The 24,169-nt window shown below is 41.2% G+C and overlaps 1 protein-coding gene and 1 long non-coding RNA gene across 2 annotated transcripts in view; both read right to left on the bottom strand.

Annotated features, from left to right (window-relative positions):
* Positions 1 to 24,169, bottom strand: part of LOC311045991 (B-cell receptor CD22-like) — a gene marked incomplete at both ends in the record, with an annotated part of 120,160 nt that overhangs the window by 34,531 nt on the left and 61,460 nt on the right. The window lies entirely within an intron of this gene.
* LOC311044824 lies at positions 542 to 6,605 on the bottom strand. The gene is made up of 3 exons (XR_014600744.1): positions 6,485 to 6,605; positions 3,910 to 4,067; positions 542 to 674 (listed from the first exon to the last, which is right to left on the bottom strand). It is a non-coding gene; the product is annotated as an uncharacterized lncRNA (long non-coding RNA).

Genomic DNA, 24,169 nt, shown 5'->3' with positions numbered 1-24,169 from the left:
AATGTGTAGATAGATACATACCAGTGAATCAGATCAGTGTTAATGTGTAGATAGATACATACCAGTGATTCAGATCAGTGTAATGTGTAGATAGATACATACCAGTGATTCAGATCAGTGTAATGTGTAAATAGATACATACCAGTGATTCAGATCAGTGTAATGTGTAAATAGATACATACCAGTGAATCAGATCAGTGTAATGTGTAGATAGATACATACCAGTGATTCAGATCAGTGTAATGTGTAGATAGATACATACCAGTGATTCAGATCAGTGTAATGTGTAGATAGATACATACCAGTGAATCAGATCAGTGTAATGTGTAGATAGATACATACCAGTGATTCAGATCAGTGTAATGTGTAAATAGATACATACCAGTGATTCAGATCAGTGTAATGTGTAGATAGATACATACCAGTGATTCAGATCAGTGTAATGTGTAGATAGATACATACCAGTGATTCAGATCAGTGTAATGTGTAGATAGATACATACCAGTGAATCAGATCAGTGTAATGTGTAAATAGATACATACCAGTGAGACCCCATCCAGAGACCACACACTCCTTGCCATCAGGGAAGAGCTGGTTTGGCAGACAGGCTGTTTTAACAAAGCGGGTTTCCACGGCACAGAGAGGACTGTAGGTGACATTCAGCTGAAGTAAAGCTGACACACAGAATGGTTCATTAGCATATCTGACAACAATTTACAATTTAAGCATTTATCAGACACTCTTAATCCAGAGAGACTTACAATAAGCAACGTAAACAAGGTAATACATCAAATACATAGACAGGGTAGTGCTTCAGTAATATAGGACCATATGTAACTGAAGAACCTATCATTAGTACAAACAATATAATGTAAAAAAAATAATATGTACATTTTTTCAAAATGTTTTCAAAGTATAGGATGCCAGGCCAACATATATGACTAACATACATGTCATTTATGAAATCATTACATTAAAATGTTTATTGAAAAATGTATTATTTTTATTCAGTTAATAATGATCTTTTTTGTTGCAGCCCCACCAATGAGAGCACAGGGTTCTAAGGATGGTGGTGTTGGTCAGTTCAAACCACTTTTAGACTATTTTAGACACGGCCCATTATACTCCTTTCAACAGAGCAAACGTGTTTACATAAAAGGAGGTTTTGTCTCACAATAAATGCACAGAATCTCTGTATGTATGTATGTGTGTTCACATATATCTGTACGTATGTATGTGTGTTCACATATCTATATATACAGTTTGAATCCTGCGCCATGTCGGTTGTCTGTATGTATGTATGTAGCCAGTGTGACGTCATATGACATCACGGTCGTGACATCACGATGAGACACGCCAGTGTGACGTAATCTCACGACAGCATGACATCACATCCTACCTATAAATAGGTAGGATGCACCAGTTCGACGGCTTCCATCCTCAACACAACCCACGCCGACGACCCTTTACACAAATAAACTGCTAACTTCATCTCCTGCGATTTCAACTATCTTTTCACATTGTACACCACTGCACACTCCCCACAGGTCTGCCATACCAGGTCTGAGTAATCACAAAGTGGGTTTTGGTCATTGGAGAGGTGATGCACGTCACCTCTTTCTGAAGTGGGTACTTTCAAAGCCTGCCGTGGATTTAGGAGAGCACAAAACTCTCTCTCACACTGTGAGGTGCCTGTAAGGTGGCACTGCAAAGTGAACGACGCGTCACGCTAGACGTTCGGGCCGCGTAGCGGCCCGAACTTCTAGTATCTGTACGTATGTATGTGTGTTCACATATATCTGTACGTACGGACAACTATGCGACCCATAGCTTGAGAACCGCTGCTCAATTACCAGTGTTGGGCATAACAGCGTTTACATAAAGGCGTTACCTAACGCCGTTATTTTTTCCAGTAACGAGTAATCTAATTAATTACAATTTCAATTTGGCAACGGCGTTTCCGTTACTGACATGAAATGTGCTCCGTTACTATGTCAAGCGTCCCCAAGATTTCTGTTACCAAGGGCCAGTGACTGTGTGTGTGTCTGTGTGTGTGTGTTTGCGCGCAGCGCTACTACGGGGCTGCTGGCTCCTCCGCTGCAAACATGACACGGTTAGAAAAAATACCAAGGATACGACAGTGATGTCTGTTACTTTTTGCTGTTACGCAACCAGGAAGTAACACGGACTCGACGCTGTTTAAGCAGTGACATGTGACATGACATCACTGGCGAATCCATGGTATTTATATCTTTGTGATTTTTTTACACACAAACCCAACGCGGCGCACACACACAAACAAACTTTAACAACCAGACCAGTAGAGAGATGGCGAGTCACGACCAATCCGACAAAAATGCAAGAGAAGCAACACTTAGCTTTATAAAATAAATGTCCGTTTATAAGTTGTTGTGTCACTGTAGCAGTATGCTGAGTGATAATGGCCCACAGCTGTTTGTTCTTCTTGCAGAGTCTCCGACGCAAGATCATTTTGTAATTAAAGAAAGCTTCTGCGCTGTATTAGCTACACACACGCATGAACAACAACAACAACGTTGCTGGGACTGTACTGCTTGTGTTTAAAACAAAGTATTTTTCACAACTTTTCGCTATCGATGCCTTTTCTTTCTCTCTCTGCTGCTGCTCTCTCTGGGCTAGAGTCTAATTTACACTTCGCAGCACGACGGTGTCCCGTGCTTAAAATAGCAGATATACAATCTCACAACGCGATGCAACTCATTGTGAGCTTGTAGGTCTGCTATTAAAACATTATGGCTACAAATGGCATAATCCTGGATTATATTCATATAATATAATAACACAGGCTTGGGTATTCAACGTTTTTCAAGTCAAGGAAACCATGAACTTTAGTTCAACATTTTCAATTATGAACTATGAACTGAACTAGTTAATTTTAACATTTGTGAACTGAACTTTGAACTAGCTCATATTTTATGTGAACTTTCCCAACACTGTCTATGCACCTGGCTTGTGAAACCTGCTCCCAAAAACAATCCAAATTCTTTGACATATTACAGCTTTTCCACGCAAATAGTTACTTTTCCAAGTAACTACTTTTACAATAGAGTAATTCAGTTACTAACTCAGTTACTTTTTTTGGAGAAGAAACTAGTAACTACAGTATAATTAATTACTTTTTAAAAGTAACGCGCCCAACACTGTCAATTACACAGGGTGTGTGTCCAACTCCATTTGTGGTATTTAAACAATACGTTACCTGAGTATAAAGCACTCAAAGGACCACAGAGACAATACAAGACAGAGAGAGAACTCTGCAGATAAAAGAAATGTAACACCTCAACTGACACGTTAGGTACTCTGAGACAAGATGGGTCACATTATGCTCTCAGAGTGTTTTTAGTCTTTGAAATGGATTTTCTCTGTTGTGTCATTTTCAATTCAATTGAATGATGTAAATTTATATAATCTAATTAATCAATATTTAATTATTTTGATATGATTCTGCACTTCCACAATACATGGACGCAAAATAAACAGATCTGGCCACAAAAGTCTCTTTTGGGTCTAGTTTGTGAACCACTCCTTGACTTTCAATGATTCAGACATGTTGCTGTTTCCATTGGACAATTTGTCTATGTGTTGCTCCCTCTATGTGTTTTCCACTGTTTATTTTGTATTGTTTTAACTCTTAGTATTTTCAGTATATATGTGTTACTGAGTGTACAGTATTTCATTAAAAAGGAGACTAAAACAATCACCTCAAATCTGCATTTACCTGGCCTGAACCACATTCTGCAATAGGTTACCTCACTGCCTGAGCCAATGTAGAACAACATTGTTTAATTTCCCCTTAGTTATCAATACATGCTAACTGGCTTGATAGTTAATCATGTTAATCATGTGTTGTATGTAAATTCATGGCCTTACCAATGTCACTATGAGAAGCAGCAAAATGACCACCGGGCCTTGATTCCCTGTAATCCTCATGAACGATGGCTCTCCCCACAGGGATGACCTGGTCAGAGTCTTCCTTTCTCTTAAGGTAAACTCCCCCCAAGACCACCCGCATGTCCATGGACCTGTCACTGAACAAACATTATGTTAAATAAAAGTCTTCTTTCAAATCAGATAGATATATAGAATCAGAATCCGGTTTATTGTCATTGGTCACAGGTACAAATACATAAAGGTTACAATGAAATATCACGGGCCGCAGCCACTTAGTCGCGCAGCCATTAGCTTCCCTTTTGTCACCAGTACAAGTACAGTTACAACAAAATTGTGTTTGTGCGAGAAGTGCACAGGCCGCAGCAACATGAGTCACGCCGCCACTACCTTCCCTCCTTGCTCGAGGGGAAAATCGAAAAACAAGAGTTGTGGGGGGACGGGGACGGACGGGGAATGGGCAAAAAAAACACTACTTTCATGCCCTGCCCCCAGACGGGAGGCAGTACATGGAGGCTAGTTGGGGGTGGTGGGGGAAGCGAAGGCGTGTGGTGCGAGGATATGTAAGTTCATGAGTAGTCCATGTGTTTGTGTAGAGATAGTAGGCCTGGAGTTCTGTCCCTCGAGTTTCAGCCGGTCATGTTCTCATTCAGCTGTTATCATAGCGATAAGGACAGCAAGATGTAGAGCCGTGGAGACCTTGATCCGGCCCTAGATTGTAGCCACCAGAGGAATGTCGGGGGGGGGGGGGGGGGGTCCAAATTAGTCCATTAATCCATATTTAATCCGTTTGGAACGAGGCAATACAATGTATTTGCCTCTCCATTCCATTCATATAGATAGCAGAGGTCACATTGAGATGAGATGAGACTTTATTAATCCGGCCGGGGTGTCGTTAGAACAATACCACGAAGGCGTCGGACGATCTAAACATTGGAGACGCGACCTGTGCGAGAAAAACAAACCCCTGGATTTGGTCACGGGACACAGGACGTGGGGAGAACCGTCAGTGGTTCTCAGGGGTTTTACAGGGAACGTGATTGCTGTAGAAACGGATGGACTCGCGGTGGAGACACTGTCTGGATTGGTACGTGAAGCACGGGGAGCGTCCAGGACACAAGAGAAGAGCTTCTCTCTTTCAAGGGACAACATTCTGTGCCACGTAAGGATGATATTCTTGAACTGAGGGTTGAAAGGAGTGTGGTAGAAGTTAAATCACGTGAGGGAGAAGAGGGAACAGAGGAAAAACAATATCTTCATGATCAAACATTATGTTGTTTGTAAATGTACGATCAGTTGGGGACTGGACCAGAGCTGATGAAGACTATGACTATGAATGCAAAGTGAGTGCAAACATTCCAGCCTCATTTGCCGTGGTTGGAATCGTGGTTGGATATTGACATATGTACGTACATGTCAGTCTCAGCTGATGGCTTCTCATTTATTAGGACAGACAGACAGACAGACAGACAGACAGACAGACAGACAGACAGACAGACAGACAGACATAGCAGTCTACATTAACAAAGACTGGTCTTCAGGATATGGAGTAATAAATGGATATGGACTACAGTGTAACTCATCCTGTGAGTAAAACATCCTGTGAGTTGTTGTGCGTTGTCATGGTGATGGTTTATTGTTCACCCAGCGGTCTATTGAAGGCCCTGTGTGTGCCTTCAACACCGTCCTGCTTGTGGAGAAGCTTGCAGTGATGCAGTGACCACAACATGCTGCATGGATCACAGACTAATGGAAGGCTGTTGTGCTAGTGAACAAAATGAGTACAAGGACCTGCTCTGGCCTCCAGGGAGTGTATTTGCACAGTTTCACGTCGATCGGGTCAACGGTGTCAAAGATTAGATGTTCACAGACGGATGGACGGACATATGGACACACAGACACACGCACAGGGGCAAAACATAGTCTTGGCCACGCCTTAGGCCTGGTGGAGACAATGCTATGTCCACAATGTATTATAGTCTTATAGGTTAATTGGTTAAAAGGTGGTTAATTCGTTAAAAGGTCCATATTCAACGGCCGATAACAACAGAATGGACGATCGCGGTAAAATGTTTTTGTTCTGGTGGATAGAAGAGACCCTCCCCCTCCCCCCACCAGGACTGATGACAGGATTCTTGGGTGGGGGGAAAAGATTTCCGAAAGTGAGCCCCATGCACGCCTCATGCAAAATTTGATTTATTAATTTCTTATTATTTTTTTCAGGTTTTTCTCGTTTTTTAAATTAATTTATTATTATTTTTGCTCTCAAAACATTAAGTCGGTGTCTTTGTGCGATTTCACGTTGGCCACTTTAGCCACCTCAAGCCAATATAGGCAGTTCTGTTCATAACCAGTGGTGGGAAAAGTATTCACATGTTTTACTTAAGTAAAAGTATGAATACTGCAATGTAGAAATACTCCCTTACAAGTAAACGTCAATTCAAAATGTATTTCAGTAAAGGTACAAAAGTATTGGTATAAAAATGTTCTCTCTCTCTCTCTCTGGATGTTCTCTGTCATTGCATATTATCATAAATATTAATTTAATGCAGCTTACATGCAGTGAGCAGCAGTGAGGACCCAACAGGATGCAATGAGGACGCCTCCACATGCATGTTTGAACGGTTTAGATGAACCAGTGGTTCTGCGCTGTAGAGACACCTGCCATGGATGATCCCCAGGAACAGACGGCCTGCCTCCAACGATCCTGGTCGTAACACCAGGCTCAGGTCTGCCACACTGAGAGAACAGGTCTGGACAAGATGGAGGCATAACATGAGAGCAGGATCTCTCTATGTGTGTGTGTGTGTGTGTGTGTGTGTGTGTGTGTGTGTGTGTGTGTGTGTGTGTGTGTGTGTGTGTGTGCGTGTGCGTGTGCGTGTGCGTGTGCGTGCGTGCGTGCGTGCATGCGTGCATGCGTGTGTGCGCAAGTATGTAGATAGATGGGTATGGGATAGAATATGGGATAGATAGAATAAGAGACAGTATAGATTTGTGTAAATGTTGAAGTCATTGTTTGTTACCTGAACAGATCACCTCCAGTCTGTCCCCAGAACTACCAGACTGCAGTGTTACACACTCCTTCAGTGAAAATTCAGATCCAACACAGGAAGATGTAATCCACCATACAGGTTGACGTGTAGAACCAGAAGTCCATTTTGTATCAACAGCAGAGCCACAGCCCAGCTGTTTACACACTACAGATGATGAATTCAGGTTCCAGTTTGACGTAAAATCAGCCGCTTGTCTCCATTCTTCCTGGTGTTTCACTTCCAGTCTACCAGTACAGTTACTGGTTCCTTCCACCAACCTGACATCACCAGACTCTGTACAGAGACAATAACATATGCAGTAAAAAGGTTACTTTTTCAAATTACAATTTAAGCTTACAATAATGTGTAGTTGTTTGTTCATGTTTGTTTACCTGTTGTTTGAACTGTTGGTTGAACCTGGAGAGCTGAAGAGAAAAAAGTATCAATATCAAATGAATGAGTTTGAGTGTAACAGTACATAACATGTCTACCAGTATAGCAGCAAACAGAGTTATAGGTCTAGCTGGCTACAGTAGCCACTTCTTACCACAGTGTGGCAGCATATCAGAGCCACTGCTGAGGCTGACTAGATACACCATTCCACTTTTCTTTTTCTTTCTTTTTAAAGATTATTATTTTTGCATTTTTATGCCTTTATTTAGAAAGGGAAAGTAGGCTGACAGGAAATGGGGAGAGAGATGGGGGTGACACGCAACAAAGGTCGTCGGGAATGGGCGACCCGCTGTCAGGCTAGCATTGCAGCCTAGGGTGCCTGGGCCGTCACGCTACGGCCCAGACCACCATTCCACTTTTGGCCAGAACAAAAACAGGTGTTTTGAGCGCTGAAGGATACATTTGCTGAGGCTGGGACTCTGGTGTGTATGTGTGTGTGTGTGTGTGTGTGTGTGTGTGTGTGTGTGTGTGTGTGTGTGTGTGTGTGTGTGTGTGTGTGTGTGTGTGTGTGTGTGTGTGTGTGTGTGTGTGTGTGTGTGTGTGTGTGTGTGTGTGTGTGTGTGGGCATGGCGGGAGAGTATGTTTTGCCCCCGGTCCGTGTGTGTGTGTGTGTGTGTGTGTGTGTGTGTGTGTGTGTGTGTGTGTGTGTGTGTGTGTGTGTGTGTGTGTGTGTGTGTGTGTGTGTGTGTGTGTGTGTGTGTGTGTGTGTGTGTGTGTGTGTGTGTACAGCTAATCTCCGGCACCGCTGGCTTGCTCGCAGCGAAACTGTGCACACACACTCTACATCTAAGTCACACATCTAAAATGTTCCAACAGCACTTCTATATCATCTCCTCCTCACTCTCACTCTCTTTCTGTTTAGTTTTAAGTGTAATATGAAGTCTGATACTATGGACAACTGTATTTATGCTCACTTATAAGCCCTTTTGTTTTAATCTTTAATCAACTATTAAAGTTATCTGACAAAACACTGCTGCTTGAACAAACATCGTTGTTGTTTTGCTGTCTGTAAAAATATATTTTCAAAAATCCTAAAAGTTTAGTCCACTTACACTGAACATGTAGATGGTATGGTGATGATCTCTGTGATCCATGTGTGTTTGTCACCTGACAGACGTACTGTCCAGAGTCTGCAGGAGACACATTGTCCTTCACCAGCTGAGGACCAGTGGAGAAAGATCTGATGTCTCTGTACCAGGTGTAGGTGTCTACTGGTGGGTAGGCATCACTGCTGCAGGTCAGAGTCACTTTGCTGCCCTCAACAACTTCTCCTGGTGGATCCACTGATACTGAGGGTTTTTCTGGAGGGTCTATGGAGGAATAAAGATGTTTACTGTAACCTAAAATAACTGCAGTATATCCTGAATGTTTATAAGGGATAGAAGACAGTATTGCTCACTATGAATGAACTATAAACATTAATGATTTGAATAATGTGGTGTCTAACATAATAAAATACTGTTCAGGGTGGAATTTCAAGCCAATCAGACAAAGCGGAGGTAGCTGGTTGTGTGGGTTCATGTCCCATCGGTGTAATTATAATTAACACTGTAGGACTCACTCTCCAGTAAGGCCTGTCACTAACTCCACATCCGGGGACCCCCTCCCCAGAGTTTCTTTTATCTCCCACTTCACAGTTCCATTACGGACCCCCAGCTACAGATAGAGTGTGACTGTTATTATGGACCCCCAGATACAGATAGAGTTGACTGTTATTATGGACCCCCAGATACAGATAGAGTGTGACTGTTATTATGGACCCCCAGCTACAGATAGAGTGTGACTGTTATTATGGACCCCCAGCTACAGATAGAGTGTGACTGTTATTATGGACCCCCAGCTACAGATAGAGTGTGACTGTTATTATGGACCCCCAGCTACAGATAGAGTGTGACTGTTATTATGGACCCCCAGCTACAGAAAGAGTGTGACTGTTATTACGGACCCCCAGCTACAGATAGAGTGTGACTGTTATTATGGACCCCCAGCTACAGATAGAGTGTGACTGTTATTATGGACCCCCAGCTACAGATAGAGTGTGACTGTTATTATGGACCCCCAGCTACAGATAGAGTGTGACATGTACCTGTTAAACTACTTCACAAACGTTAAAGATGTTCACAATCTCAACACCAGAGGGAGCTCCACACATCACTTCAACACAGATTTGTCTCAAACAAAGGGTTAAATTAGTTCTACTGCTATAACGGTCATAACAAAGTGTGAATCCTTACTCTCCTTCTAAAGCACTCTAAAGGAGTATTTACAGTATTTACAGGTGAACTGACTGCTGTAACGCGGCACCAAGTGCCGCACTATGAGCTTGTAGATCTGCTATTTTTGAATAATCGTGAACATTTTTGCAAATCTTTATATATACATTTTTTTAAAGCAAACATTTTTAACTCATATTTGCTTCTGGGGGGTCCCTGGAACAACATGTTTTGAGATGGGGGTCCGTGGCCAAATGCATAATAATTTTGGGGGTCGTTGACATGAAAACGTTTGAGCACCATGAACTCTTTCTCATGCTATTCATCTAAAATGTGGAATGCCCTACCAAAAGGAGTAAAGGAGTGTAAAACCCTACTCACTTTCAAAAATGCCCTAAAGATACACCTTCAGGAGGCTGCAATTCAAAAATGGCCCCTGTCCAAGTCCTAACCTACCCCATGTCGTAACCTAACCTACCCCCCCCCCTCTCTTTCTTTTTTGTACATATTTTTCACCCTTCATACTTCATACCAGTAACCTGTAAACTGATTATATGACATTCTGTATAGTAGTGTGTATATCTGTCTGTCTCTTATATGTCAACATGATTTGTGTGCGTGGGGATCTCATCTTAAACAAGCTTAGTGCTTAATGAGCTATCCAGTTTAGTAGACCTTGTATTGCGAATTTGTACTTCCATGTACTGTTATGTACTGCCATGTACTGTTCTCATGTCTTACTAAATAAAGTACATCAATCAATCAATCAAACCACCGATATATATAGCAACATACATTTAAATATATATATACAGTATATACATATATATATGTATATAGAGATTTGCAAACACTTTCCACGATTAAAAATAAATAAAATGCAGATCTACAAGCTCATAGCGCGGCACTCTGTGCCGCGCTATGAGCTTGTAGATCTGCTATTTTTGAAAAGCCAAAGAAATCTTAAAATGACACACAGATGCGTTCCTGGTCTTAATGGATTAAAAAGAGCAGTGGAGTAAAGTAACTAAGTACATTCCTTAAGTACAGTTTTGAGGTACTTTTACTTTAATAGAGTATTTCCAATTTTCTGTACTTTTACTTCTACTCCGCTACATCTCAGAGGCAAATATTATACTTTTACTCCACTACTATTATTTAAAAACTTTAGTTACTAGAATTACCCACTTCAGCTTTATATACATGTGATGGGATCAGACTTTTGAAAATAGCTGATCTACAAGCTGACGTATTGTGACAGACAGACAGACAGACAGACAGACAGACAGACAGACAGACAGACAGACAGACAGACAGACAGACAGACAGACAGACAGACAGTATAGATTAGTGTCATTGTTGAAGTCATTGTTTGTTACCTGAACACATCAGTTCCAGACTGTAGGAGGAAGTACCAGACCACACTGCTCCACACTCCCTCAGTGAAGATTCATCTCCATCACAGTTAAATGTAATCCACCATGTAGGTTGATCTGTAGAACCACGTCTCCGTTCTGTAGAAACAGCAGAGCCACAGTGCAGCTGTCTACACACTACAGATGATGAGTTATGGTTCCACCTATAAGGATCCACTGGTCTCCATTCTTCCAGGTATTTCATCTCCAGTCTACCAGCACAGTGACCGGCTCCTCCCACCAACCTGACAGGCTCTGTACACAGACAATAGAATAAGCATTAAGATCTGTAGTGTCCCTATTCTAGTGTTAACTGTCTGCAAAAATAGACGATCTGTAAGCTCACAACTCATCACAATACAAGCTTGTAGATCTGATATTTTAGAGTGAAAACGGGAGTGGGCCTAGTATAGAGCCCTGGGGAATACAGTCAACTAAATGTAGGTTTTAACGCATTAAGACCAGGAAAGCATCATTTGTGTCACTTTAACATTTATTTGGATATTCAAAAATAGCAGATCTACAAGCTCAGATATACAATCTGTGGTGCTCAAACGTTTTCATGTCAGGGACCCCCAAAATTATTATGCATTTGGTCACGGACCCCCATCTCAAAATATTTTGTTCCAGGGACCCCCCAGAAGCAAAATATGAGTTAAAAATGTTGGCTTAAAAATATATATTCAAAGATTTGCACACATTTTCAAGATTTTCAAGATAAAAAAATAGCATATTTACAAGCTCATAGCGCGGCACTCGGTGCCGCGCTATGAGCTTGTAAATCTGCTATTTTTGAATAGTCAAAGTATAAAAATAATGGTTAAAGTGTTACACAGATGTAGCCTGGTAAACCCTCCCTCCAGAAATCTCATTTCCATTTGATTTCTGGAAGGAGTCTGGCCTGAAGGCTTGTTTGGGCGTTTCTAGCCCGTTCTCCAAATGGACGAGCCTATCAGCGTCGTCGCTCATCGTTCTGTGATTGACAGCGACAGTTGGCCAATCAGGTGGCGAGTTCGAGTGAGCCCGAATGGAGCCGAGTGCAGCCTGAGTGCAGCCGACAAAAGACGAACGGCAGCCATTGTTGTTGTGCGAGTGCCTTCAATTCTTACTTTAGTTTTTAAAACGGTCTCAAACTTCTTTTTTGAGGCACGGAATTTACTATTAAGATATCGTTTGGATAGAATTTAGTTGTTTAACTTCTGAAGGGGTTGTCAGTCAACAGTATTACTCCCACCCAACTCCAGCCCACAGCCAATATTGCAGAATGGGCGATCAAGGCCAGACTCACTCCTGAAATCAAATGGAAATGAGATTTCTGGAGGGAGGGTTTACCAGGCTAACACAGATGCGTTCCCGGTCTTAAAGGGTTAAGTGGTTAAAACAGTAATATTACTTTGACTGTAAACTAATAATCAAAGCTAAAGTGTAGTTTGTCTTTTACCTGAGCAGGTGAGTCCAACAGTCTTGTCAGGTGAGCAGGTGTTTCTAGTTGAGTCTGAGGTTCTACAGTCCAGGAGAACAGACTCGTTGCCTTCACACTGGAACTCTTTGGTCCACATTGGAGCCTTCACTTCTCCAAAGAGCGCCCCCTGGAGGACTGAAGGAGCCTCACAGCCAAGCTCCCTACAGACCACCTCTGCATCCTGCTGGTCAAAGTCACCTTCACACACTGAGACCCACGACTGATCAGACTTCACCTCCACTCTGCCTGAACATGAACTAGTCCCATTCACCAACCTTACTGACTCTGGAGAGAGAGAGAGAGAGAGAGAGAGAGAGAGAGAGAGAGAGAGAGAGAGAGAGAGAGAGAGAGAGAGAGAGAGACACACACAGACAGAGGGTAGACTAGACAGCATTTCAGTTTCACTACAAGCTTGAAAAATATTTTAATCAGTCAACTCAACCGTAAATGTTAAAATAAATATGATGTATAGCTCATATCTTTTATTTCTTACATCACTTCTTGTGTGAACAAAAACAAATTAAACATTTTCTTCCACAAGTGGGGAGGTGGGGATGCTCCTTCCATTCCGACATCTCACCACTCCGACTAGTGGCTTCCGTGTGCGGTTAAGGTTAGGGTTAGGGTTAGGTATAGGGTTAGTCAACGTCGGAAAGGCGACATGTCGGAAAGGAGAAATGCACCCGGGGAGGTGTGCCCTGGCAGTTACCTGGCTGTTCTCTATCCGGCAATCACCTGGCTGGCTACAAATACCTAGCTGTGCTCTGTGATAAACTTTACTTCAGCTAGTGCACACGCCTGTGCTCTCAGGTTAGTCGAAATACTCCGGATCTGCAGATCTTTGAGAACCTGTTCTTTTGTGGCTTTCGCTAATACTTGGTCTCTTCCCTCAGCCAGCCTGACTGCCTCCCCACGCAGCTCTAACCTATGAAGACAAGGCCTGAAGTTCTGACTACCAGGAGGATCGGTATTATTTCAGCTTAAGAAGCTTTGGACCTCAGTACATTTTTTGGACTTGTTTATGTTATGCCTTTGATGCCTCCTGAGGTTTGAATGTTTTGAAGCCTGTTCCTATTTACTTAATTAAACTCCACTTTAAGTGGCATTCTACGATTCCTTGGTCTTTGTCTGCATCTGAGTTCACTGTCTGCCTTGACATAAATGACTTTCAGGTGAGATCCTGCATGCAGAGTTCTGCTAAACTATGATCCGGGTTCAAAGAAAAGGGTTAGGCTAACCCTAACCCGAGAGAGAGACAGAAACACAGAAACACACAGAGAGAGAGAGAGAGAGAGAGAGAGAGAGAGAGAGAGAGAGAGAGAGAGAGAGAGAGAGAGAGAGAGAGAGAGAGAGAGAGAGAGAGAGAGAGAGAGAGAGAGAGAGAGAGAGAGAGAGAGAGAGAGAGAGAGAGAGAGAGAGAGAGAGAGAGAGAGAGACAGAGACAGAGAGAGAGGCACGCACGCACACACACACACACACACACAGAAACAGGGAGAGAAAGAGAGACAGACAGACAGACAGACAGTATAGATTAGTGTCATTGTTGAAGTCATTGTTTGTTACCTGAACAGATCAGCTCCACACTGAGGGAGGAAGTTTGAGACACCACTGTTCCACACTCCCTCAGTGAAGATTCATCTCCATCACATTTAGATATAATAAACCATATAGGTTGATATGTAGAACCACGTCTCCGTTCTGTAGAAACAGCAGAGCCACAGTGCAGCAGTCTACACACTACAGATGATGACTTATGGTTCCAGTAATCATAAGGATACACTGGTCTCCATTCTTCCTGGTGTTTCATCTCCACTCTACCAGCACAGTGTCTGGCTCCTCCCACCAACCTGACATCACCAGACTCTGTACGCAGACAATAGAATAAACAGTTAAATAAAGTTATTTTACTTTGATTAGAAGAAAAACTTCTAGGTTACAATCTATAATATTTATGTGTTTATTGATGTTTGTTTACCTGTTGTGTGGAGAGCCTGGAGAGCTGAAGAGAAACATGATCAAATGAATGAGTTTGAGCCTAACCAGTGGTGGAAGAAGTACTTGAGTAAAAGTATCAATACCACAATGAAGAAATACTCTGTTGTAAAAGTATCAATACCACAATGTAATAATACTCTGTAGTAAAAGTATCAATACCACAATGTAGAAATATTCTGTAGTAAAAGTATCAATACCACAATGTAGAAATACTCTGTAGTAAAAGTATCAATACCACAATGTAGAAATACTATGTAGTAAAAGTATCAATACCACAATGTTGAAATTCTCTTTAGTAAAAGTATCAATACCACAATGTAGAAATACTCTGTAGTAAAAGTATCAATACCACAATGTAGAAATACTCTGTAGTAAAAGTATCAATACCATATTGTAGAAATACTATGTTACAAGTATAAGTCAGGTATTCAAAATGTACTTGAGTAAAAGTGCTTAACCCTCTAAGACCCAGAGATGCTTTAGAGCAACAATTATATTTTATAAAGAAAGGAGTTTAAATAATTTGTTTTTCTGTTATTTTTTCACCTCTAAATCCTGGGTCCTATTGTTTAGTCTTACAATGCCATTGGCCAGGATATTTGCATATAAATACCCCCCACAGAGCCAGTTTGTGTCCAAAGACATGATTGACTCTCTCACAACGAACACAAACATTTACAGCCTTCAAACAAAAGGAACATCAGTCAACACAAGTCCAAAAGAAATTGAGCAAATGTTTGGGATGTATTTGAGAATGGGCCTTTCTCAAATGAATGGATGCCGGATGTACTGGGAAGCAGACACACGAAACGCGTCTTTAGCTGATGTGATGCCACGGGTACAGTCTTCCACGCCGACATCTCGCCACTCCGACTAGTGGCTTCCGCGTGCGGTTAGGGTTAGGGTGAGGGTTAGGTATAGGGTTCGTTAACGTCGGAAAGGCGACATGTCGGAAAGCCGCCATGTAACCGATGCCACGCAACCGATTTCAGTCTTTGTTGACCTCGTTACATCTGGTTGACAACTTGACCGTGCCAGAGAAGGACAAGAAGGACAAACTCTGGAAACTCCGACCATGGCTGGATTTGTTCAGAGAGAAATGCCTACAGGTGGTTCCAGAAGAGCACAACTCTGTGGATGAGATGATGATTCCATTCAAGGGAAGATTCAGTTCCATCAAGCAGTACATGAGAGGCAAGCCACACCCCTGGGGCTTCAAAGTGTGGGTCAGAACGGGGATCAGTGGCGTCATCTGTGACTTTGACGTTTACCAAGGGAGCATCGATGGCGTACGAGCCAAATCTGAACTTGGCTTGTCAGGGGATATCGTCATGAAGCTTGCTTCGACACTGCCCAGCGGGCAGAACTACAAGATATACGCAGACAACTACTTCACAGTATTGTGTGATCACTGACAATGGTTTAGGTTATTAGGTTTCTTTACTACATATATTGTACTGATTTTTATTTTGTTGTTCTTTTAATAAAATTGATTTAAAAATATGGCTTATTGGTGTTATTATTCATAATGTATACTGTTCTGAGGCCAAATATTATTCATAATTGATCTGAGGCCAAATACTAAACCATAAAAATGAATCATTAAGTTGTTTTAGTGAAGTAATTACACATTTGCCATGTTATCCATAAAAATGACCGATAGGAAATTTTGCTACCTGATGAACCCAACGTTGCTAAATGTCAACATTTGCATAAAAGCTTACCAAAACATTTTTTTAAAAACATTATATTTTCCTCTTCAAAATACTCCTACAAGACCATCTGAAAGGTTTAAAACATTTTTTTGCAAATACATATATATCCGGGTCTTAGAGGGTTAAAGTACCAAATGTAAAAGTACTCATAATGCAGAATGTTCCATTTCAAAGGCTTTTAAAATGTAAAAAATAGGGCTGTCAAACAATTACACATTTTAATCAGATTAATCACAGCTTAAACATTAATTAATCACGATTAATCACTGTTCGAACTATGTCCACAATATGCCATTTCTTTGTGTATATTGTTGTGGGAATGTAGACATAAATCTACATTTAACATACAGTATGTATGCATGTTTAAATCCACAGTGTGGTATTAATATTGAAACATCTATAATATACACAATAATACAATGACATCATTTCTATTCCTCTAAACAAGTGCTTCTCAACCAGTGGTCCTTGAGGGGGTTGAGATGGTCCCCAGCTAAATGATGGAGAGTTGGTAACCAATGGACCCTTATAGACCCGTAAGGGTCCATTTGGTTTCATTTTATGCTCTCAAGAGTTAAATTATTGATCAAATCATGTGTTTCTCTCCTATGGTACCAACATCAATGCAGCATGGATGGACAACATCTTATCCAAAGTCTTGGGCAGTGGTGTAAAGTAAACAAGTACATTTACTCAAGTACTGTACTTAAGTACATTTTTGAGAAATTATTACTTTACTGGAGTATTTCCCATTTCCAATTACTAAAGCACTTTGAGCTTGTAGATCTGCTATTTTCTAAATATTTTTTAATACATTTTGAACTTGTGAAATGGGACATAATGCACAATGACAGTAGTAAATATTTTGATGCCAATACTTTTGTACTTTTACTTAAGTACATTTCAGTAAGAGTATTTCTACACTGCAGTATTGATACTTTTACTTAGGTAAAACATGTGAGTAGGATACTTTTTCCACCTCTGGTCTGGGGTCTGAGAGTCTAAATGTCATCAAATGCAGAACAAACTAGAAAAAGTGCTCCTCGGGGCACAAGTCTCCACCAGGTCAGGTAGGTTATTATGGCCTCCTGGTGGCACTATAATAGGCCAATGTGAAAAGGGTGCCATTTATTCCTAGGCCGTGCACGGCAATCGGACACTGCGTGCATAATTTGAGGCGTTTTGTTCTAAAAATGTGTTTTGCTAAATTTGACCTGCTGGTGGCGCTATAATAGGCCAATGTTAAAAGGGTAGCATTTGTTCCTCAACATAGTGTGAATGTGCGTTCAAAGTTTCACCGCAATCAGACGCTGCGTTCATGATTTGCGGCATTTTGTTCAAAACGGGCCACTCCTGCAAACATTACATGTCAATGTTAACCAATCAGGATGGAATATGAAAAATCAAACACATCCGTCGTGATCACATGACTACAGAGATCATGTGTTCCGATTTGCGTGAAATTTGGATCAAATATGAAGGCTTAATATCAAAAAATGTGTTTTACATAAGTCTGCCTCCTGGTGGCGCTATAAAAGGCAAATGTGAACTAGAAAAAGTGCTCCTCGGAGCACAGGTTTCCGTCAGGTCAGGTAGGCTATTGTGGCCTCCTGGTGGCGCTATAATAGGCCAACGTGAAAAGGGTGCCATTTCTTCTTAGGCCTTGCACGACAATCGGACACTGCATTCATGATCTGAGGCATTTTGTTAAAAACATTTGTTTCGCTAAATTGGACCTGCTGGTGGCACTATAACAGGCCAATGTTAAAAGGATGGCATTTATTCCTCAACATTGTGCGTGCAAAGTTTGACCGCAATCGGACGCTGCGTTCATGATTTGCGGAATTTTGTTCAAAACAAGCCAATAATGCAAACTTTAGATGTCAATCATAGCCAATCAGTATGGAATATGAAAAATCAAACACATCCGTCGTGATCACATGACTATAGAGATCATGTGTACCGATGTGCGTGAAATTTGGATAAAATTAGAAGGAGTAGTATAAAATAATGTGTTTTACATAAGTCGGCCTCCTGGCGCTATAAAAGGCAAATGTGAAAAATGCAGGGCAAAGGTTTTTCCTTGGCCTCTAGAGAGTGTGCATACAAAGTTTTACACAGATCGGTGCAGTTATAGGTAAAAACACAAATCGGCCTGTTATAGCGCCACCATGAGGCTGATTAGAAAATGTTAAAATGGCATTTCTTCCTCGGCCTAGTGGGAATATGCGTGCAAAATTTTACGGAAATTGCATGCTGTGTTCATGATTTGAGGCATTTTGTTCGAAACGGAGTACTCCTGCACACTTTGAAAGAGATTTTTTGCCAATCAAGATGGAACATGAAAAATCTGAAATGAGCCGTTTCTTTTAATGACTATAGAGATACTGTGTACCGATTTGGGGGATTTTTGGCCAAAATCTGTACGAGTACTGTTCAAAAATGTGTTTTGCACAAATCGGCCTCCTGGTGGCGCTATAAAAGGCCCATGTGAAAAATTTGGAGCAGAGGTTCTGCTCTGGCATCCAGGGAGTGTGTGTGCACAGTTTCACTGAGATCAAGCCAACGGTGCCGGAGATTAGCTGTCCACAAAATGACAGAATGACACACGGACGGACGGACGGACGTACGGACGGACAGGGGGTAAAACATACTCTCTCGCCATGCCTTTCGGCCTGGCAGAGACAATAATAGACCTTGATATGAAAAGAGTATAAAAAACACTAAATAAAACAACAACATTTGGGGTGGTTTCTCACACTCTGGCGGTAACACAGGCTGCTCAGCCTCTCGTCTGTAGTACAAATAAAACATATACTTTCTCTACTCACCAAAACAAAGAGTGTTTTATGGAGTCTAAAGCCTGCTCTACACAGTGGAAACACTGTGAGCCCCGCCCCCTCCCCACCTCACGTCTAAAATACACTTTATGAAAACATTTCACCGTATGTAAAACATGTTTTAGTTACCCCACAGCGCCGAGGAGACCTGTCAAAAAATATGTTTTGCACAAATCGGCCTCCTGGTGGCGCTATAAAAGGCCCATGAGAGAAATTTGGGGCAAAGGTTCTGAATTGGCATCCAGGGAGTGTGTGTGCACAGTTTGGCTACGATCAAGACAACGGTGCCGGAGATTAGCTGGTCACAGACGGACGGACACACGGACACACGGACACACGGACACACGGACACACGGACGGACGGGTTAGAAAACATACTCTCTCGCCATGCCTTTCGGCCTGGCGGAGACTGTCGTGTAATTTGAGGCATTAAACGTTACCCGGCTGGTTTGAGATAAAGTAGAGGAGAAGAGACGTCGTGGACCCAGAGTCTCCAGAATCATTCATTTATTCAGCAACAAACAGCATCATAGCAGAAGGACCAGGGGCAGAGCCCCTTCCCTCAGCCCCACTAGTCTAACAAGTCACATATCAGTCCACCTTTTAAACTGTACATTTCACATTTGAATACAGGCAAGTGGGGTGTGGGTCACTCTGAAAGTGACAAGATCACCCCCTTTCATGTCCTTGACCAACTTCTTTGATCATTGCCATCCTGCTGTCGAGGCATGTCCAGGAAGAGAAGACAAAGGCCAGGCCAGTTGCCTCTCAGGTTAATAGAATATAAATCACCATTCACACCTGGCAACAGGCTTCCTCTTGAACAACAGGTCAGCATTAACATCATGTAAATAGTCTACAACACATGGCTCTTACATTAGCTTTAGTAGAGTTTGTTCTAATAATGTTTTTACTTGCATATTGTTCATAACTATAAGCCATATGGGCTATATACCACAAATAAACACACATGCATGTATTGGGTCTGAATCTGGAGATAGCGTCCTAGTGAACTATCCTACACTGTGTAATCCCTGGTCGGGGATCAATCTATAGTGTGAAAACCACAACGATACTGTATATGACAGCCCATTTCAAGAAATAAACTCCTGTAGTGTGTTATGCTTAACGATCAGACGACTCCCCGACCACTTTAAACAGTGTGTACCTGCCCTTAGATCTACTCACCATGAAGGAACAGAGAGGTCACAGTCATCCACAGAACCATCTTCATCCTGCTGTCTGGTACCTGAAGATACCTTCACTCACTGTCTGCTCTGTGTCTGAAGCTCTGATACCTTCAGCCACTGTACTATGACACTGTGTCCTGATACGCCCCCTCCATAGCCTTCCTACACGCGCATGCACGCACGCACGCACGCACGCACGCACGCACGCACGCACGCACACACACACACACACACACACACACACACACACACACACACACACACACACACACACACACACACACACACACACACACACACACACACACACACACACACACACACACACACACACACACACACACACACACACACACACACATCAATAATGGTTGACTTTGAATAAGAAAAACAAATCACACGTTGATCAAACCACAAAGTATTTTAAATGTAACTGAGCTGTTTTACATGTTTTGCCTCATAAAATGTTCAATCAATGAAAAACATTAAAGTTGATAACAGAAAGAAGACATCAAGACATTAATCAAACTATAAATACTGAAGCCAGGTTCATGTGTTGACCTGGCATCCTATAGTTTGTATAGTTTCAATGTACAGATTATACATGTTTTGATATTATACTGTTTAGACTGTGGGCAATGTTTGCAAAACACACGTCTTACTACAGACTCCTACAAGCTTTGTCTGAAACCTCACGTAGAGACAAAGATAAAGACAAAGAGATAAACCTCACGTAGAGACAAAGATAAAGACAATGTGGTATATTCAGGACTACAAGTAGTTATTAAATATGAGAATATTACTACCAGGTTATTTTGCTATGACACATTAGTGTAATAATAAGGAACTAGATTAAAGAAATTGATGACTCACTCAAAATCTACTGTGCCAGCAAAGAGGACAGAGGTCGCCTAACAAAGGTCTAATCAGTCCTCACATTTACATAGAGATGTGTGATGAGTACATCACCTGATGAGGCTTCAAAGGCTGACTGAAACACTTTGATAAAGAACAGAGGGTGGTCATTAATGTAAATAGCACTAATCATGTGTTCCTCTTTTTTACTGATTCTCCAAAACAGGTCAAACAGTTGCTGGAAGCCAAAAAGCAAGCTTGTAAGAAACATAGATAAGATAATATAAAGTTGAGTTGCAGTATTGTTCCCTGACTGTGAAAAGCCAAAGGTCACCAGACTTATAATGGCTAATGTAAATGGAACTTTTTCTAGACGATCAGGATGAGAAATAGTATGATATTCTGATATAAAACTTAAAACCTGTTGAATATACATGAGATACATTGTATCAAGGATTTCTACTTTTACTGCTTTAATGAAAACTAGACTAAAAGGTTTACAGATCAAAGATCAATTCTAGGTATTGAAATAGTAGACAATAGTCTTTCTTTAAAGTTTCTTTTCATAGAACTATATTTTAGTTCAGATAAAGTCACAGAGGACAATTGTTTATTCACACTAAAAGCTCCAAACATGAAACTGTATTTTAAATAGGACTGTATGCGTGTAACTTCAATGATTTAATGGAATACTTTTTGGTCTTATTTTAATGTGTGTGAAATGTTGAATGTGGATAATTGAACAAGGAGTTGTTTAACTAATGAAATTAAGTACCAAATGTATTGTTTATGATATATGCTTAAAAACTGAATACTGTTGTGCCCGCATACTAATTTATAGGGTTAGGATATGAGCTTGTAGATCTGCTATTTTCAAATATTTTAGTACTTTTACTTTTGGTACTTTAAGTACATTTTGATGCCAATACTTTTGTACTTTTACTCAAGTACATTTTTAATTCTGGACTTTTACTTGTAACGGAGTATTTCTATATTGCAGTATTGGTACTTTTACTTAAGTAAAGAATTTGAGTACTTTTTCCACCACTGCCTCACATAGAGACAAAGATAAAGACATGAAGAGCAATAATAAACTGGGGGGGGGGGGGCAGTGTCTCAGGGGTAGATAGGCTGGTAGAGCGGCTGGATGGCAACCGTGAGGTTCCCAGTTCGATCCCGGGCTCCCCCAGGGTTACTGTTGAAGTGTCCTTGAACAAGAAAAAATGAGGTTTCACATAAAAGCATCAAAAGTAGCAGATCTACACGATCAAAGCATGGCAGGAATCGATGCGTTTTCAACTTATAGATCTGCTATTTCTGAAATAGAAATGTTGAAAAGTAACAGTTTGACATATGAGGCTTTTGAAATAGCCGATCTACAATCTCACAATGAGTCGCGATGAGACACATTGTGAGCTTGTAGATCTGCTATTTTCAAAAGATTTTTATACATTTGAAAACTTGAAATGGGACATTCTGCATAATGAGTACTTTTACTTTAAGTACATTTTGATGCCAATACTTTTGTACTTTTACTCAAGTACATTTTGAATTCCAGACTTTTCCAGAGTATTTCCATATTGCAGTATTGATACTTTGCAAAAAAAAGGTTACTTTTTCCACCACTGTTAAAGTGTGACTTTATAATTGTACACAGACCCTGTACATACTGTACGTTGGTTTGTTTAGTGTTGAGAGAGAAAACAATGTTACACGTTAAGCTAATCATCTGGGGACCCCCCTGGGGTCCAGAGCCACAGTGTGAGAACCACTGCTCTAACTCCTGAGCTGATGCAACAGTGACATCACTGTCAGGAACCAGAGTTGTGTCAACATGAACTAATCAATAAAGGTTTCTCCTACAGGCTTTATGCCCTCATGTGATCTTAATGTTATTCTAATATCTTCTTCTTGATGTTTTATGCAACGTTTTAACTGTTTCAGAACTTTGACATTTGTTTCAAATGTAAAGTGTAATATAAATAGTGTAATGGTCCTTTAAACGTGGCTCGACCACCAAGGGAGCAAACAGCACACAGATCATGAGGAGCAGCCCCTCGGGGCACAAGCCTCCTGTAGTGTCATTATGCCAGTGGTTCTCAAACTTTTTCATGTCAAGGACCCCCAAATTAACACTTATTAGCCTGCGGACCCCCATTTGAAAAAGATATGCCAGGGACCTCCAAAAGAGAAGATTTTTACAGCTCTCTAGCAGTGATTCTCAACCATTTTGATTTCAAGGAACCCCAGTTTGACATGAATTATGGCTACGAACCCCATTTCATGGCATTTCTATCACTGGGACCCCAATTCATATTGTAAAATCAATGTTAATTTAACTCTGAGAGTGTACAAATGGAACCAAATGGACCCGCTAGGGTCCATTTGGTTCCATTTGTACACTCTCAGAGTTACAAACCCATAAGGGTCCATTTGGTTCCTATCCATCATTTAGCTGGGGACTCCCTGGAACCCCCTCAAGTACCCCTGGGGGTCCCCGGACCCCACGTTGAGAACCAACGTCATATGCGACACCTTTTATACACAAAGATCTCTCCCCTAAATGTAGGTAAATATAAACAGGCTATAATAAGTAACAGTACCATATAGAGCTGACTGGTTAAATGAGCAATGACCATGTATATCACAGGACAAATACACAAAGCTGACACAGTGACAGTACCATGGGGGGAAACAGGTCAGCTGTTACATTGACAGCTGTAGCTGAGTTGGAATTAGCACATTAATGTGAAACCTTGCTTCAATGTGATAACCACCAAATACACTATATATATAAATACAGGCTGGCATTCTAAAATATCCATTACAAGGGATACAACATAATAAACAGACAGAGTCAGGTCTCACACTTGCTTCGAGGTTTATTTTAAATACAATCTAAATGTCCATGTTGACAGTCATACTGTCATTGTAAGTGTCCATGAATTGTTTGTCCGTATTGATGAATGAATTGTCCATATTCACATAAACACATCTAATACAACAACAATAATGACATTTTATACAAAGGAAACACATAACAAAAGACGTACCGTGTGCGCCTTCTGCACA

The sequence above is a fragment of the Gymnoscopelus microlampas genome (assembly GCF_963454915.1).
Source record: "Gymnoscopelus microlampas genome assembly, chromosome: 5".
In the NCBI taxonomy this organism is placed as follows: domain Eukaryota; kingdom Metazoa; phylum Chordata; class Actinopteri; order Myctophiformes; family Myctophidae; genus Gymnoscopelus; species Gymnoscopelus microlampas.
Note: the sequence above shows the minus strand (reverse complement) of the source record. Positions and strands in the feature narration are given on the sequence as shown.